This window comes from Dermacentor andersoni, chromosome 3, assembly GCF_023375885.2.
Source record: "Dermacentor andersoni chromosome 3, qqDerAnde1_hic_scaffold, whole genome shotgun sequence".
NCBI classification, from domain to species: Eukaryota; Metazoa; Arthropoda; class Arachnida; order Ixodida; family Ixodidae; genus Dermacentor; species Dermacentor andersoni.
In genome coordinates this window covers 4664647-4679211 of record NC_092816.1, presented here as the reverse complement: position 1 = coordinate 4679211, position 14565 = coordinate 4664647, and the positions used below count along the sequence as shown (strand labels likewise).

The 14565-nt window shown below is 47.1% G+C and overlaps 1 protein-coding gene across 2 annotated transcripts in view; it reads left to right on the top strand.

The window, feature by feature from the left end:
• The window catches only part of Rbp6 (RNA-binding protein 6), a 1068785-nt gene that overhangs the window by 998506 nt on the left and 55714 nt on the right, over nucleotides 1-14565 (top strand). The gene's annotated exons all lie outside the window — the stretch shown is intronic.

Sequence of the window (14565 nt, the reverse complement as noted above, 5' to 3'; positions counted from 1 at the left end):
AAAAGCACAATTTATTTATTTATTTATTTATTTATTTATTTATTTATTTATTTCCGGTACGGGTGAGTGCGTAGTCACGTTGTATTTAAGTTTTTATATTCATCACGCTTTCTTTTTGTGCTGGAATAATTGTATCACGAATTGTATTTCACTGAAAATGTTCGTGTTCCATGTTCCTTCTAGCTGTTTACAAATCCTTAGTTGGCGTTTTGTGAATAAGGACAATAAATAACGGTACAGATGAATCTTTTGCTTGCCTAATTGAGTGTCCTTACCAAAAATATCGCTGATGACTAAAGAGTGTAAACAAAACAAATTCAGCGAAACCCATCTCACGTTGGCTGTGGGCGGTAATGCGTTTAGCATTGAATCAATACAGCGACACAACGTATTGCTACTCTCAAAGCGAGTCATGTATGAGGCGTGTACTGCAGCGTGATTCCTCTTTCGTGCTTTCCCCTACAACGCTCGGCGCCATCTAGCGCCGCCGCCGCGAAGCCTGCGCGTGACCAAAATTCAAGGCCCGCTGGTACGTGCGAACGCTGAGAAACGCGTCATCAGGCAACTCTCTCGTGCTTCTCTCTGGATGCTTAAAGCCCCTGCATCCACGCGCCACCGCCGCTTTCTTAAGTAGCGACAACCTTTGTATTGCGCCGCCTTTTCTCCTCACACCAAATCCGGTTCCGGTATTTCCGGTTCCGGCATTTCCGGTTCCGGCATTTCCGGTTTAAAAATTTCCGGTTCCGGCGTTTCCGCTTCCTGGAGTTGCGCTGCGGAATTTGCGCTTTGACTGCTGTAAGACGATAGTGAGACGCTCGCGCGTGCTTAGCAGAGCTGTGGGTCACCATAAGAAGAATGCAAAGGGGACAAGCTGTTGTATTCCGCTGAAGTAGTAGTTCGAGGTCACTGTTTTCCAAATGCACGAAAAACGGCAGTGGTCTCCAAGCGCCCAGGCACTACATTCCACTTTACGTTGTCGCTCGTGCCACAACCCGTCGCAGGTTGACGCGAAGCAGCAAACACGAGCAGATCGCTGGTTACAGTAGGCGGTGGTTCTTGGATGGAATCGCATTCACAGTTTCAACCGCAGCTGGTGCAATTAAAGCCTCTCCAGCGACGCGAAAGTAAACAATGCTAAAAAACTAAACGTCACTTCCACTCGGAACAGGAAGCTGCGGTACGTAGGTTCTGCTTGGCGCCGGAGGCTAAGGGGGTGAGTGGGAGAGGAGCGTGGAGGAGGAGGGCAAGTTGGCGGTACTTAACCTGGTCCGCGGAAACGTGTATGGAGGGGCTTTAGACACGCTGTGTCATCGACAGTGCCGACAAGTCCGCGCGTGGCCTTCTAGACGAGTAGCGCGGCGCGCCAGTACCTGAGGACGCTGATAATTTTTCCCTCACTGTTATAATGTACGCTATGCGGGAGTGGAAGCATAAAGATATGAAGACAGTGCGCCGTGCGGTGGCGAAGAGGACTATCATCATCATCGACACCAATTTGGGAGCGTCGGCAGTGGCGCCTCAAAAAGCGTGGCGCGAGAGTGCGGCCCGTGCCCCGTGGCGTGAGCAGTGCGCGAGGTTCGGCGTTGGACGAAAAAGAGCTTCCTCGCTGGGCGTCTGGCCCATAGGAGCTATCGCCGCCCGCGCCGCTACGCCACACCCGAGTCAACGCTGTCGCCCGCTGAGAGTTTACCGCGCCCCGCTCTTCCGCTGGGCAACTGGCCCTGGAGGGCTGGCGGTCCTGAACTGGGGCGGTCGAGCGTTCGGGTGAGCTGCCACAGGGCTACCCCGCCAGCTGTGGACGCGACCCGGTGACTGCGGCCGGCCACCTGAGCCCCGCGAGGCGGTCCGACACGGCCGTCCGACGCGGCGGTCCGACCCGGCGGTCCGACCCGGCGGTTCGACCCGGCGGTTCGACCCGGATGTCCGATCCGGCTGTCCGATCCGGCCGTCCGACCCGGCCGTCCGACGCGGCTGTCCAACCCGGCCGTCCGATCCCGGCTGTCCGACGCAGCCGGCCGACACTGCTGTCCGACCCCGCTGGCCGACATCGGTTCCACGAGATCTCCGACACGGCGACACGCGCTTCCGCCTGAACTGTAGGCCGATTATAATTGAACGATACGTATATATAGCTGCATGTCGTCTGAGGTATTTTGGGGAACTGTCGCGTGTGTGTGCCGTTTATATATGTTGTGTGCGTCAATACAAATCTTATGTGTGTTTGTGCTTCTGCGTGCTGCTTTTGCCTTTTGCTGGAGTGATCCTGCACCCAATAACACCACACTCACTTGTCCCTCACACCCAGTGGCACGTACTCGGCGACCCAAGTTGGCGAGAGGGTCATTGAAAAGCGGCACATACCTGGTGCATTTGTGGCCATTTAATGCGTTGCTGTCCTCGAGGAACCCTTGCGATCTTGGCACGATTCCGCTCAGCATCGGATAAATTTAAGGGATCCTTTTCGTCGTTGTAGACCGGCACATTCCCGTTGCTGTCAAAGTTGCTGTCAAAGAGGTTCATTGAAAACCGACCGAGTGGAACGTACCCAGTACTCCGAGTCAAAAAGTTTCTTCGAACAGCGGCGCCCACCCAGTCCCGCATCTACAGTGACCCTTGTCGGCGTGGAAGAGCTTCGTTCAAGAGCAGCACGTACGTGTATGCACACGTTGCCACATAGCCAGACACTCTAGTTGGTCCTGTGGCTGGCTTCGAACGCAGGACAGCAGCCCGATGCTCTGCCCACTGAACCATGGGCTCACCCAGTGGCCCAGGTGCGGGAGTTATAGAAACGTAGACACAAACATAGCCCCCAAAAAGTTGGTCAAGTACCCTGGGAATGCTAACGCGTTAAAATTCTGGCAGAACTCGTCCCACGAGGGATGTCGACGTTAACGCGATCAACCGTGAAGCAATGTAGCGACACTGCGCCGTGCTGCGCCCACGCCGTCAGGCACGACGCGCGTACTGCAGCGGGACTCCTCTCTCGCGCTCCCGGCGCCGTCTAGTGACGTCACGGTGATGTCTGCGCGTGCGTCAATTCAGACAAAATTGTCTCACTGCACAGGATGATCATATTAAGTTTTACGTAATTTAAAAAAAAGCGCGTGTGGCAGATAGCATAACCTTTGTCCTTAGCGGGATTATTCCAAGAAGCGGAAATTACTAGCACGAGAAATTTAAACAGATATTCAAAAAATTTTAACAAATTTGCCAATTAACTTTTTAATTAATTTCGCTCACATATTGTAATTTACGAATAGTAGCCGGAGAGGTTGCAATACGTATCCAGTTGGCTCGTACCTACGGTGGGGGATTCGCCAAGATTTGTGCGCTTGAACTTTTACTTAATGTTTTGAAGTATTACATATTCAGTTGTTAAATAAAAAGAAGAAAGACAATTAAAAAACTTATTCGTTTAGTTGATTGTATGTAACCAATACGGCATAAAAGACGTCCCTGTTGCTAAAACCCAGAACTGACACACCGAAAATTAGTATTATTTCTGATCATAAGACTAGCCCTAATTTAGGAAGCGGGATTTCTAGAAGTCTGTCCCTTAATAATTTATACCGGCGACAAAACAAAATATAGTGATCTAGGGATTCTTTTTCCTGGTGGTATTGACACAGGGGTGATATCGTCAGACCAGTCCTGTGTAAATATAGGTTCATCGTGGGGTCACGGCAGTCTAATCCGGTGATCACTTCTTCCGATTGTGTTGATGGACACCACTGGATTTTCTACGGGAAGTTTAGTAGCTGAAATTCTGTCCATGTTATTATTTATTCAATGACATCTCTACGAATTGAATATGTTCACCTGTTTTACTCCAACTTCGTCTTCTCCTTTCGCATTCGCTGCGAACCGGTGAGTTCGCAAGGCGCATCCACTTTTAACGAATTCTCCGGACTGCACCAGTTTCGAGATACTGACTTTCAAAATGTCCGACCAAATGCATTGGTGTCCCAGTTACTATTGTGCTTGAATGAATGAAACAGCGTTTTCTTCAAAAAAGTAACTGGAACGCCCACACATTTCGCCGGACACTCTGAAAATTAATATCTCGGAGTCTGGATAATTCGTCCCAAGTGGATACGCCTTGCAAATTCACCAGCTTTAATTCTTAGGTTGAAATAGGGGCCGCATTATAAATAATTAAAAAGTCAATTAACGTAATTAAGTTAATTATTCATTTACCTATTTTGATTTCTAGTAGTAGTAATGGCCGCCTGATCGAGTAATTTAGATCAAGGATTAGAATTGTGCTATCTGCCACAGGCAAAAAAAAAAGTTGGTGCAGTTAAAGAAAACGCCCTGTATACCACATGCGCCATAGCAGACAGATCATGTGGAAGCACAAAGAAACATGCATGATGAAACTCACGTTATCGAACCATATTTATGACCCGTGATAACTTACTAGAACAAATTGTCACCACTGACGCAGGCAATCTAACTCCATAGGAGAAAACGCTTTCGACAGCTTGCTAATTAATGCACACTTCACAAAGTGCGCCGCTATGCTCTGCCTCAAGAACTAATCGGGCGATCTCTTTATTCGGCTAACAATGACGGTTTTATCAAACAAAGGTCGGCAAGAACATGCTTAGGTATTGAGGGCGAGAAATCCGTCAGGCGGCAGCTCTTTTTTGTTTTGTTATCGTGCTCTCTAACCGCTCATTTAGGCACCTACTGGTTTGGCCGACGTATTGTGTCCCACAGGAGAGCGGGATAGGATCAATCGCAAATGCCATGTCATCTATGAACTTCTTTTTATGCATTTTTGCGCATTCAACTTTTTTTGTCCTAGAAGCGTTTGTCTTCACACAGCCTTCCAAGCTTATCGGATACTGAAAAAAACACCCTAATGTTATCGCGGAGTGCCACCTTCTGGAGATACTGTGAAAGTTGGTGAATATAGGGAATTACGGCTGTGCTTCTTGTTTCTGCACTTGCGCAGTGTTGATATTGACTTGGGCTCCTACGAATTCTTTTCAGCTACTTTTCTGCTACAGACACTAAAACGTGGTGTGGATAGCCACCTTCCGTCATGCGTGAAGTCTGATTCTGGAAGCTATCCTTCATTATGTGAGCGCAGGATTTCCTTAATGCTTTGCTGAGGCACATTTTCCACAGCTGCGCCATCTTCGGGAGTGCGTAACCAGTGATCGGCGAGAGGTCAAGCGTAGGCTTCACGTTCCCGAGGGCCTCCACCTGCTGGACGACGACGTTCAGGTCCTGGGCCTAGGTCCAAAGTTTGGTACGTGTCGGGAGGCGGAGGACACAAAACTGGAGCCTTTGGCCGTCGTACGCCAGGTGTCGCGGCGAGCCACTGAAAGCGAAGATGAAGGTGCATGTCTGCGCCTTATCGCAAACCTATTTGGTTACTATTTCCTGCAAAACGCGTGCCGTCGTATACTTGAATGACGATTTCCTATGAGTTTTACAGGCAGATAATGAAGGTGGCGTTGCAGTTTTTTTCTTGCAAATGTTTCTTAGCTGAACCTAATGAGGACGCTTCTGGGTCGTTCAACGTAAAGAGCGACGTGTCTTTGGGCAAAGTAAAAGCAAGCTAGCTTTTACGGTTGTGCAAAAGCACGAATATTGTCATAACTCTCAAAACCATAGAAAAAAGCGAGGAGAATAGGTTAGATCAATTTTTTAGCGCGACGACTCATAAAGATGATCTGAGAATGGCACATGGTAGAAAGATCTCTCCAAATTTCTGTTGGATAAACTAAGCCTACTCAAAATCCGTGGCTCGTTTTTAGTTAACAGTTCTGAAAATATTTTAGACTCCATGAAAGCTCACGAAGATAGGGGGTTAAAAGCCTTTTCCGTCGACGTCACTGATCTGAACTATTCCCTCCCACATGCACATTTGCTGAAGTGTGTTGAAACTAAGATGGATGAATTAGCCGAGGTCAAATTTTCTACAGCAGCGGGAATTTCTTTTAACGATTTTCTTGCTTTGGTGAAATTTTATCTGATATAGACTTCTATCAAGGCCAATAAGGATATATTTTTGCAGAAAAGGGGTGTGCGCATTGGCTCGTGTATAAGCCCCGTGCTAAGCAAGCTTTTTTTAAGCTGAACTTGACAGAGGCTTCTCACACCGTCTCGAGGAACAAATATGCAAAAAAAATTGCAGATTTGTTGAAGATTTTATTATTCTTATTGACTGCTCACGGTAAAGTATTGAAAAATAAAGCAAGGAAGTGTTTAGTGTTTTCTACGATGGTCTTAGTCCTCTTCAGGTGACAGTTGAATGGCCGATTGAGGGAACCGTTAAATTTCTGGACTTGAAACTTCTTTGCACCGACAACCAGCTATGCTAGTGCTATGATCACCAACAAAGCTTTACTCTCTTTCCACTCTAGCCCCTCCAAACTAGCCAACAAAGGCATTGCGACAATGTGCCTCAGAAACGCATTAAGGACATCTTCCGCTCACCTAATGTAGGATAGCTTCCAGAATCACACTTCACGTCTGAAGGAAGCTGGCTATTCAAAGCATGTTTAATGTCTACAGGAGAAAAGTAACTCAAAATAACTCGCGAAAACTGAGGCCAATGTAACGCTCAACACCGCGCAAGTTCAGAAGCGAGAAGCACGGCCGTAATTCCCTATAGTCACCAGCTGTCACACTATCTTAAGAAGGTGGCCCTCCGCAATAACATTTCGGTGGTTGTTTCAATACCCGATAAGCATGGAAGGCTCGTGTGGAGACAAATGCTTCTAGGACAGAAAAAGTTGAGTGCACAAAAAAGCGTAAAATCAATTTCGTAGACTGTAGGGCATTTGCGATTTATCGTATCCCGCTCTCCTGAGGGCAACAATACGTCGGCCAAACCAGTAGCTGATTAAATGAGTCGTTGAGGGAGCACAATAACAAAACGAAAAAGCTGCCGCCTGATGGGTTTCTCTCCCTCAATACCGAAGCATGTCCTTGCCGACCTTTTTTGATAAAACAGGCATTGTTGGTCGATATAAAGAAGAGATCACCCGATTAATTGTTGATGCAGAGCATATAGGCGCACTTTATGAATTGTGCATTAACAAGCCGTGCATACCGTTTTCTCCTATGGAGTTAGATTTCCTGAGTCAGCGTTGACAATTTGTTCTAGTAGATTATCACGGGTCGTAAATATGGTTCGATGGTGTGCGTTTCATCGCGCACGTCTCTTAGAGCTTCCACGTGATCTGTCTGCTATGGCGCATGGGGTTTATTGCCACAGAGAGCTCTCCGTATGTCAGTTACGAGCACTCTCGTGAGGTACCTTTCCTAGCGCCTCGTCGCTAAAGCCCCTAGGCATTGCTTATAGCATAGCCATTAGAAGAGCGCCAGCAACGCCTCGCGCATGGCGATACAGCGCGTGTCTCCCGTGCACGTGCACACGGCAGCGCCCGAGTCCCCCGTCCAATGAGAAGTCACGGCGTGGCTCCTGGCCTTCGAAGTGTGGAGACGCGGCTCACTGAGCCATAGGCTCCTGTTAACTGTTCTTGTAAATTGTGTGAATGCTTTAGTATTGAGTTTCCGGGCACATGTCCGCCCACAATAAACCAGTTTGTTTGGTGTGCTTCATTGAAGAGTGCTACATTTCTGGTGGAGGTGCAGGGTATCATTGGAAGTCCCCAGTTCGTAAGAGAGCGGAGCCCCGACCCTCAGCGATTGGAACCCAGAGAACTGACTCCAGTACACCAGCGCTTAAGTCGCCGCATCCGAGGAGACCCGCCTGAGTTAGGACCGCTTCCTGTTGCTGCAGCAGTGCAGGCAACAGTTACCAGCGATGGTGCAACCATGACCAGCCAGGTGGTATCGTTCCAGCTCATCCTGTACCCACCACGCACGCCCAAGTCCTTCCACGGCGATACGTTAAGATGTGGAAGACTGCTTAGAGCGTTTCGAACGAGTCGCAGATTTCAACGGCTGGGACGAGGCACGGAAGCTTCGCAACGTTACTTCGCGTTAGAAGAGTCAGCGAGGACATGGTACGTGAATAATGAAGCGGCGCTATCTTCATGGGAGGAATTTGGGTGACAGTTGCTTGCCGCGTATGCCAGCACCGATCGGCGAGAGAAGGTAGAGCACGCTCTGCACGCCAGAGACCAGCACACTAACGAGAGTGGCGGCATCTATATCGAGGACATGTCCCGCCTCGTCGAACGCGCTGATGCAAACACGACCGAAGAAACTGTGCCATATGATGCGTGGCAGGAGCTGTTTGCTTGGACTCGTCCATAACCCACCAAACAGTGTTGCTGGGTTTCGCACCGAAGCGACGACCATAGAGAAGGTGCTGCAGCAGCGTGCCCAGCACTACAATCGTGATGTCAGCAGCTCACCAGCCGATCTACTATCAGCAGGCCCAAGAGTAACACCGAAGCGCTAAGAGAACTGGTGCGATCAATCATAAAGGAAGAGCTTCGAAAGCTGCCGCAAGCCACGCTGACAGTTCCAACTCTCGCTGCCGTCATTCGGGATGAAGTTCGGCACGCTATTCTGCAGCCAGGACTTGAGGCACCGCCTGTGCATCTTGAACCAACACCACCGGTATACGTCGCGGGCCAGCGTACGCTGAGGTGTTATGCCAACGGACCGGGCATAGTGCTCCACTCGCGACTCCCAGCAGCCGCCATCCGTCTCTGGGCAGTGGCGTCCTTCTAGCAGAGCTGAGTCCATGAAAAAGCGACGTGTGGCGTGCACGCGATCGGACGCCACTCTGTTTCCACTGCGGAGAAGCTGGACACCTTTACAGAATGTGTCCATATCGTGGAGCAGGTCTTCGCGTCTTTACGATAAATGCACCTTTTCCCCCTTATGGTGAAAGACCGATAGAAATTCAGGACTACTTGACCAGACAACAGGAGCTTATTCAACAGTGAACCGTGTCTCCACACCAAACACACTTCGACGCGCCCCGAAGACCAGGAGCGACGCCGTGACTTCTCATTGGACGGTGTTGGATCTTTGGACGAAGGTTCATCCCTAGCGCTGCCACCAGTTGTTGGATCTGGAGGACAATCCCAATTTGCTGTCTCCCAGATATTGAACCTTGCCGTTGAGTGCGGGAGTTGGCCGAGGTTGAGGATGACTTTGAGATGAAAACTGGAGGCTTATTTACATTTTTTACAGTGAGAGTACAAAGAAATTAACAGTCATAAAGTCATTACGGGCCGGCAGCAACTCGGACGCTACGGCCCGTGGCAAGAAGCTCGAAAGAGATGAATGAAGAAATACTTGCTGCTCCCGGTCTCTGGCTTTTAACCCCTTCGGTGTCTCGAAGTCACGTCATTTTTGGCCAATCGGCGAGCCCGCTCAGGTGACGTCATTTTCGGCAAATGGTAGGCGCCCGTGCGAATGTAAGTCACACCCGGCGCAGAGGGTCGCTCCTTGGGGTTCAATTGTCCGAGAGATTACTTATTTATTTATTTATTAGATACTGCCAACTGCCTCTTGGCAGTCCAGGCAGGAGTGAGTGTATACAAAGTCGGCACTGCAAGTCAAAATAACAAAAACATGGGTTACAAGGAACCATAAAAAAATGCTTAAATATACAGACTATTGCGTCGGGAAATGCAGCATGTACAAAATTTGCATAGATAGGAAAATGGTGATTTTAAAATGAACACGCTTCATTGCAAAGATTGTACGGCAGACACAAATGATTCAACCGAGGGCATGCAAGCGACTTCTTGCGGTAGAGCATTCCACTCTGCTATAGTTCGAGGAAAAAACGAGAAGCGATAAGCAGTAGTTTTAGTCGGTGGCATCACAATCGTTTTGCTGTGCTTGCGTCTGGTTTCTCTTGTTTTATTAAAATTGATGTATATGTCGGGATCCATTTTTGTTTGTTTATTAACGATATTAAACAAAGTTTGTAGGCGATGCAGTCTACGCCGAAATTCTAGCGATGGGAGGCCAGACCGTGTTCTGAGATCAGTGATCGAGACTCGTCTATTATAAATATTATAAATAAATCTAAGGGCTTTCTTTTGCACGCTTTCAATGTTGTTGACACCGGTCTTTGTGTGGGGATCCCAGACAGCATCGGCATATTCAAGCAGTGGTCTAATGAGTGTCGTGTAGGCAGCGAGTTTAGTCCTACTAGTGCAATGTTTGAGCCGGTGTTTAATTAGCCATAGCTTCCTTAGCGACGCCGAAACGACGTATTGGACATGAGCGTTCCAGGTTAACTTCGAGTCAATAACTACACCCAGATACTTAAATTTGTCAACCGTCCTAATTGCTACATTATTGATTTTATATGTACAAATTGATGGTGCTTTCTTTCTTGTAATCATCATTTGAGTACATTTTGAGGCATTTAAGTTCATACGCCAGGATTGACACCAATTATCGATTGCATTAAGGTAATCCTGTATAGCATTCTGATCATGGGGTGATTGAATGTTGTGGTACACAATACAATCATCAGCGAAGAACCGGCATCGTACCGGGGAATCAAAGGACAAGTCATTCAGATAAATCAAAAAGAGAAGAGGTCCAAGTACTGAACCTTGCGGTACACCGGAAAGTACGGGAGCAGGTGAAGAAAATGAGTTTCCTATACGGACATATTGTGTTCGATTAGTTAAATAAGAGTCAAGCCAGCGAAGAATTTGTTCATTTTTCAGCGCACATTGTAGCTTGAGCTTTAGCCTTTGGTGACAAACACGGTCAAATGCTTTCTGAAAATCAAGGAAAAGCACATCTATTTGCCCGCCGCAGTCCAGCGCTGCCATGACTTCATTGGTAATATGTAGAAGCTGAGTAACTGTAGATAGGCCACGCCGAAATCCATGCTGTTTTTCCGAAAAGAAATTATTGTTTTCCAGAAAGCTGCTCAGGTGCTTAAAAACATAGTGTTCCATCACCTTACTAGCGGTGCAGAGAAGCGAGACGGGTCTGTAATTAGTAATACTGAGTTTATCTCCGGACTTATGGATGGGAATTATCTTTGCTGCTTTCCAATCGTTAGGAAGGACACCTTGCTTTAGACTTTCGTTAAATATTATGTACAGATACTTTGCGCACCACTCCGCATATCTAAAAAGAAAATTATTTGGTATGTCATCAGGACCAGCAGATTTCTTTATATCTATGTTTAATAGGGACGAAAGAATACCTTCTTCGGAAACAAAAAGGTCTGGAAGTTCGCAGCCAGCGCCTGAAAATTCTAGGCTATCGTCTTCAGTACCGCGTAGAAATACCGAAGCAAAGTACTCGTTGAACGCTTCCGCAATATTCTGGTTGTCACTGGTCTCGGTATCATTCAATCTGATTTGGTGACCGGGTTCTTTTTCTCGGTTATGTGCATCCAAAACTGTCTTGGGGCGTTAGATAAAAAATAGTGTAGTTTAACATTGAAAAAATGGTACTTTGAGTCTTTTATTTTTTTCCTAAGTTCGGTACGCATTGACGGTAGCACAGAACGATCGACACAACTATTGGGACGTGACAAGCGTTTTAAGCGGCGCTTTAGCTGCAGTATGTCCCGAGTGATCCAAGGGTTATTGCGGGCCATTCTCTTGCGTTTTGTTGGAATGTACCTGTAGATACATTCCCGCACTGCGTCCTTAAAATGCATCCATAAATCATTGACACAGGTTACACCTTGATTTGATTTTTTAAGAAAAATGTCGAAATCTTGCTCTAAGTAGTCGATTAGACTTTCATCAGCAGCTCTCCCAAAATCCAAGACTTCTTTGTCTGGACAACGGATAATATTTTGCTGTAGATTGCTTTTAAGCAGAATCGCTTCATGATCTGATATGCCTGGTAAAACTTCTACAGTAAATCCTGTTTCACTGACTGCTTCAGAGATAAGAACAAGGTCGAGGATAGTTTTTGAGCTTGAAGTAACACGTGTAGGTGTTCCTACTACTTGTTTTAGATTAAAAGAAAACGCCAAATCGAGCAGCATTTCAGCATGTTGACAAGAATGCCGAACACAGAGATCGTCCCAGTTTATCATCGGTAGATTAAAGTCCCCGCATAAGATGATATGAGTATAGTGTTTACTGTGGACGTAAAGAAAATCATGCAGTGATTCCAAGATTGAGATATCTGCATTCGGAGGCCTGTATACTACACCAATAAGAACCTTACGTTTGAAAGACGGCACTACAATCCAAACCATTTCAGCAGAAGTATTGTGTGGAATGGATGTGAATGGGATGCCATTTTTTATTATGGTCGCGACACCACCCCCTCTCGAGCCACGGTCGTGGCGAATTATGTTGTACGAGCTGGGTATTATGTCAGAATCAGGGATAGCATCATGTAGCCATGTTTCTGTTAGAAGCGTGATGTCAGGATTGTAACTAAGAAGTAGGCTCTCAAGGTCATCAGACTTGTTCACAACGCTCCGGGCGTTAACATTTAAAACAGTTAGCGGACTGAAGACGTGGGGTAACTCTAACAAATGTGCTTTAGTCTTACTTTCGTGCTGTTTTTGACTGGAATTAGACCGGCTATGTCAATTTGCTGCTGAGGGAACTGCCCTGTCGAGTGCCTCGTCCCATCTGAATGTATTGCCATTGATTCTAACCTTGTCGAAGGATAGAAATACTTTATCGCCTCTGTCTCGGTTCTCTTTTGTCCAGGTCCAAAGCTTTTTTCTTATTGATTGGACTCTAGGAGAGAAGTCCTCTGAGATGCTGTATGGAGTGTTCTTGAAAGCTTTACACTCTTTCAGTATTTTTAATTTGTCTCGGTAGTCTACTAGCCTGAATATTACGGGGCGGAATTTGTCGTCCCTAGGCTTCCCTATTCGATGAGCTCGCTCAATTGAAACATTTGGAACATTTAGTACGCTGTCAAGGATTTTTGTCGAAACCTCTCGTTCCAAAGATTGATGTGCTTCTTCCTTCGGTTCCGGTAGACCATACAGTATTAAATTGTTCCTTCGGCTTCGGTTTTCGAGGTCATCTACTTTTAACAGTAGGCTATCAACGGTTTTCTGCAGGTCGTCTACCTTGACTGTGTAGGTCTTAACAGTAGCCGAAATATCCTCTACTTTTCGGTCAATGGAAGCTAACTTATCAATACTTTCATCTAGACGCCGGTTTGATATGGCCACACCTTCCTTAAGTTCTCGCAAGTCGTCCATAATTTTTTGCAGCATGATTTCGGTAGAGGGGCCTGGATTCAATTCAACGTCCCCGCAGGAAGCTAGTAAGTCCACAAAACAATGGTACACATTAATTAACGCATCTATAAACGGTATTGCCTTCCCGGTCTGCAACTGCCGTCACAAAGGCGGATGGAGGGATTGCTGCCAGGGCTTCACGGTGCATTACAGCCGTCTTGCCTCGCGGCTTGCAAGCGCACAGCGGGGGCAGGCGGTTTGTTCTCGAGCGACATTTCAGAGCCGCAAAGCAGCTCTGCTCGGAACCCACGTTACCTGGAACAGTGCCAGGCTCCCGCTACACTTTCGGGAAGAGTCAAGCAGTGTATCAGCTCCAGATGCGGTGCACGAGGTAGGGGACGCCAACTTGTTTGCACGTGCCGCGTCTCGGGAACGTGGTAGATGTGCTTCTGCGCTCCTTAATTAGCTGTGACACGATTCGATGTGGTCTGGTGAACTCGAAGGAGGCTCAGGAAAAGGTCCCGTAACTAACAACGGTGGACTCGGGCGCTGCCGTGTGGGCGTGTACGGGAGACACGCGCTGTATCGCCATGCGCGAGGCGTTGCTGGCGCTCCTCGAATGGCGGTGTTATGAGTAATGCCTTTAGCGATAAGGCACGTGGAAGGGTACATCACGAGAGTGCTCGTAAGTGGCACGTGGAGAGCGCTCTGCCGCAATATAAGCGGTCTGATTTTGAGAATAAACATTGTTCTTGCTAGCAGCGTTGTGTGTTGTCTTTTTCTGTCCGTGTTACGTTCCGCGCTGTATCAAAAGTGTTCCTGGTGATTCATCAACAAACCCCAATAGCGACCCTTGGAAACAGATACTTTTGTGCGTGTTACTCAAAAGGCTGTCGATGTGGACGCTCTACGAAAGATTAGTTGTCAGATGGACTCCTAATTAAACGATCGCATGGGTTCAAAAGATTCATCATTACATTTGTAAGTCTAGAAAAAAATTTCGCTGCGCTTAGTGGATCGCACTAGCTTAGTCTTGTTAGTCCAGACCTGGCAGCACCGTGTTAACTTTTGTAAGTCGTTTTGTATTTAACTGCAATCATTTATGTTCGTTACTGAACGATATATAACGCTGTCTTCCGCAAAAATTCGACTTTGTGAGTCTGTATCAATCTGAATGTCATTCATATACATATATTAAATACAAAGTTAGTCCCAAGACTGAGCCCTGCAGGACCCCAGACTGAACGCGCTGCAGCTGGGACAGGGCATTATTTATCAGAACGACTTCACATATGTCCCGTAAATATTCTTGAATACAGATAATCACCATTGTTTCAATGTATATTAGTTTCAATTTTATGTCAATGCTTATGAGCCACGTGGTCGAAAGCTTTCGCATAGCCAATCAATATAGAATCCGTTTGTACAAGGTCGTGCAAGTTACGGTGAATATCAAAAGTTAGTTCAAACAG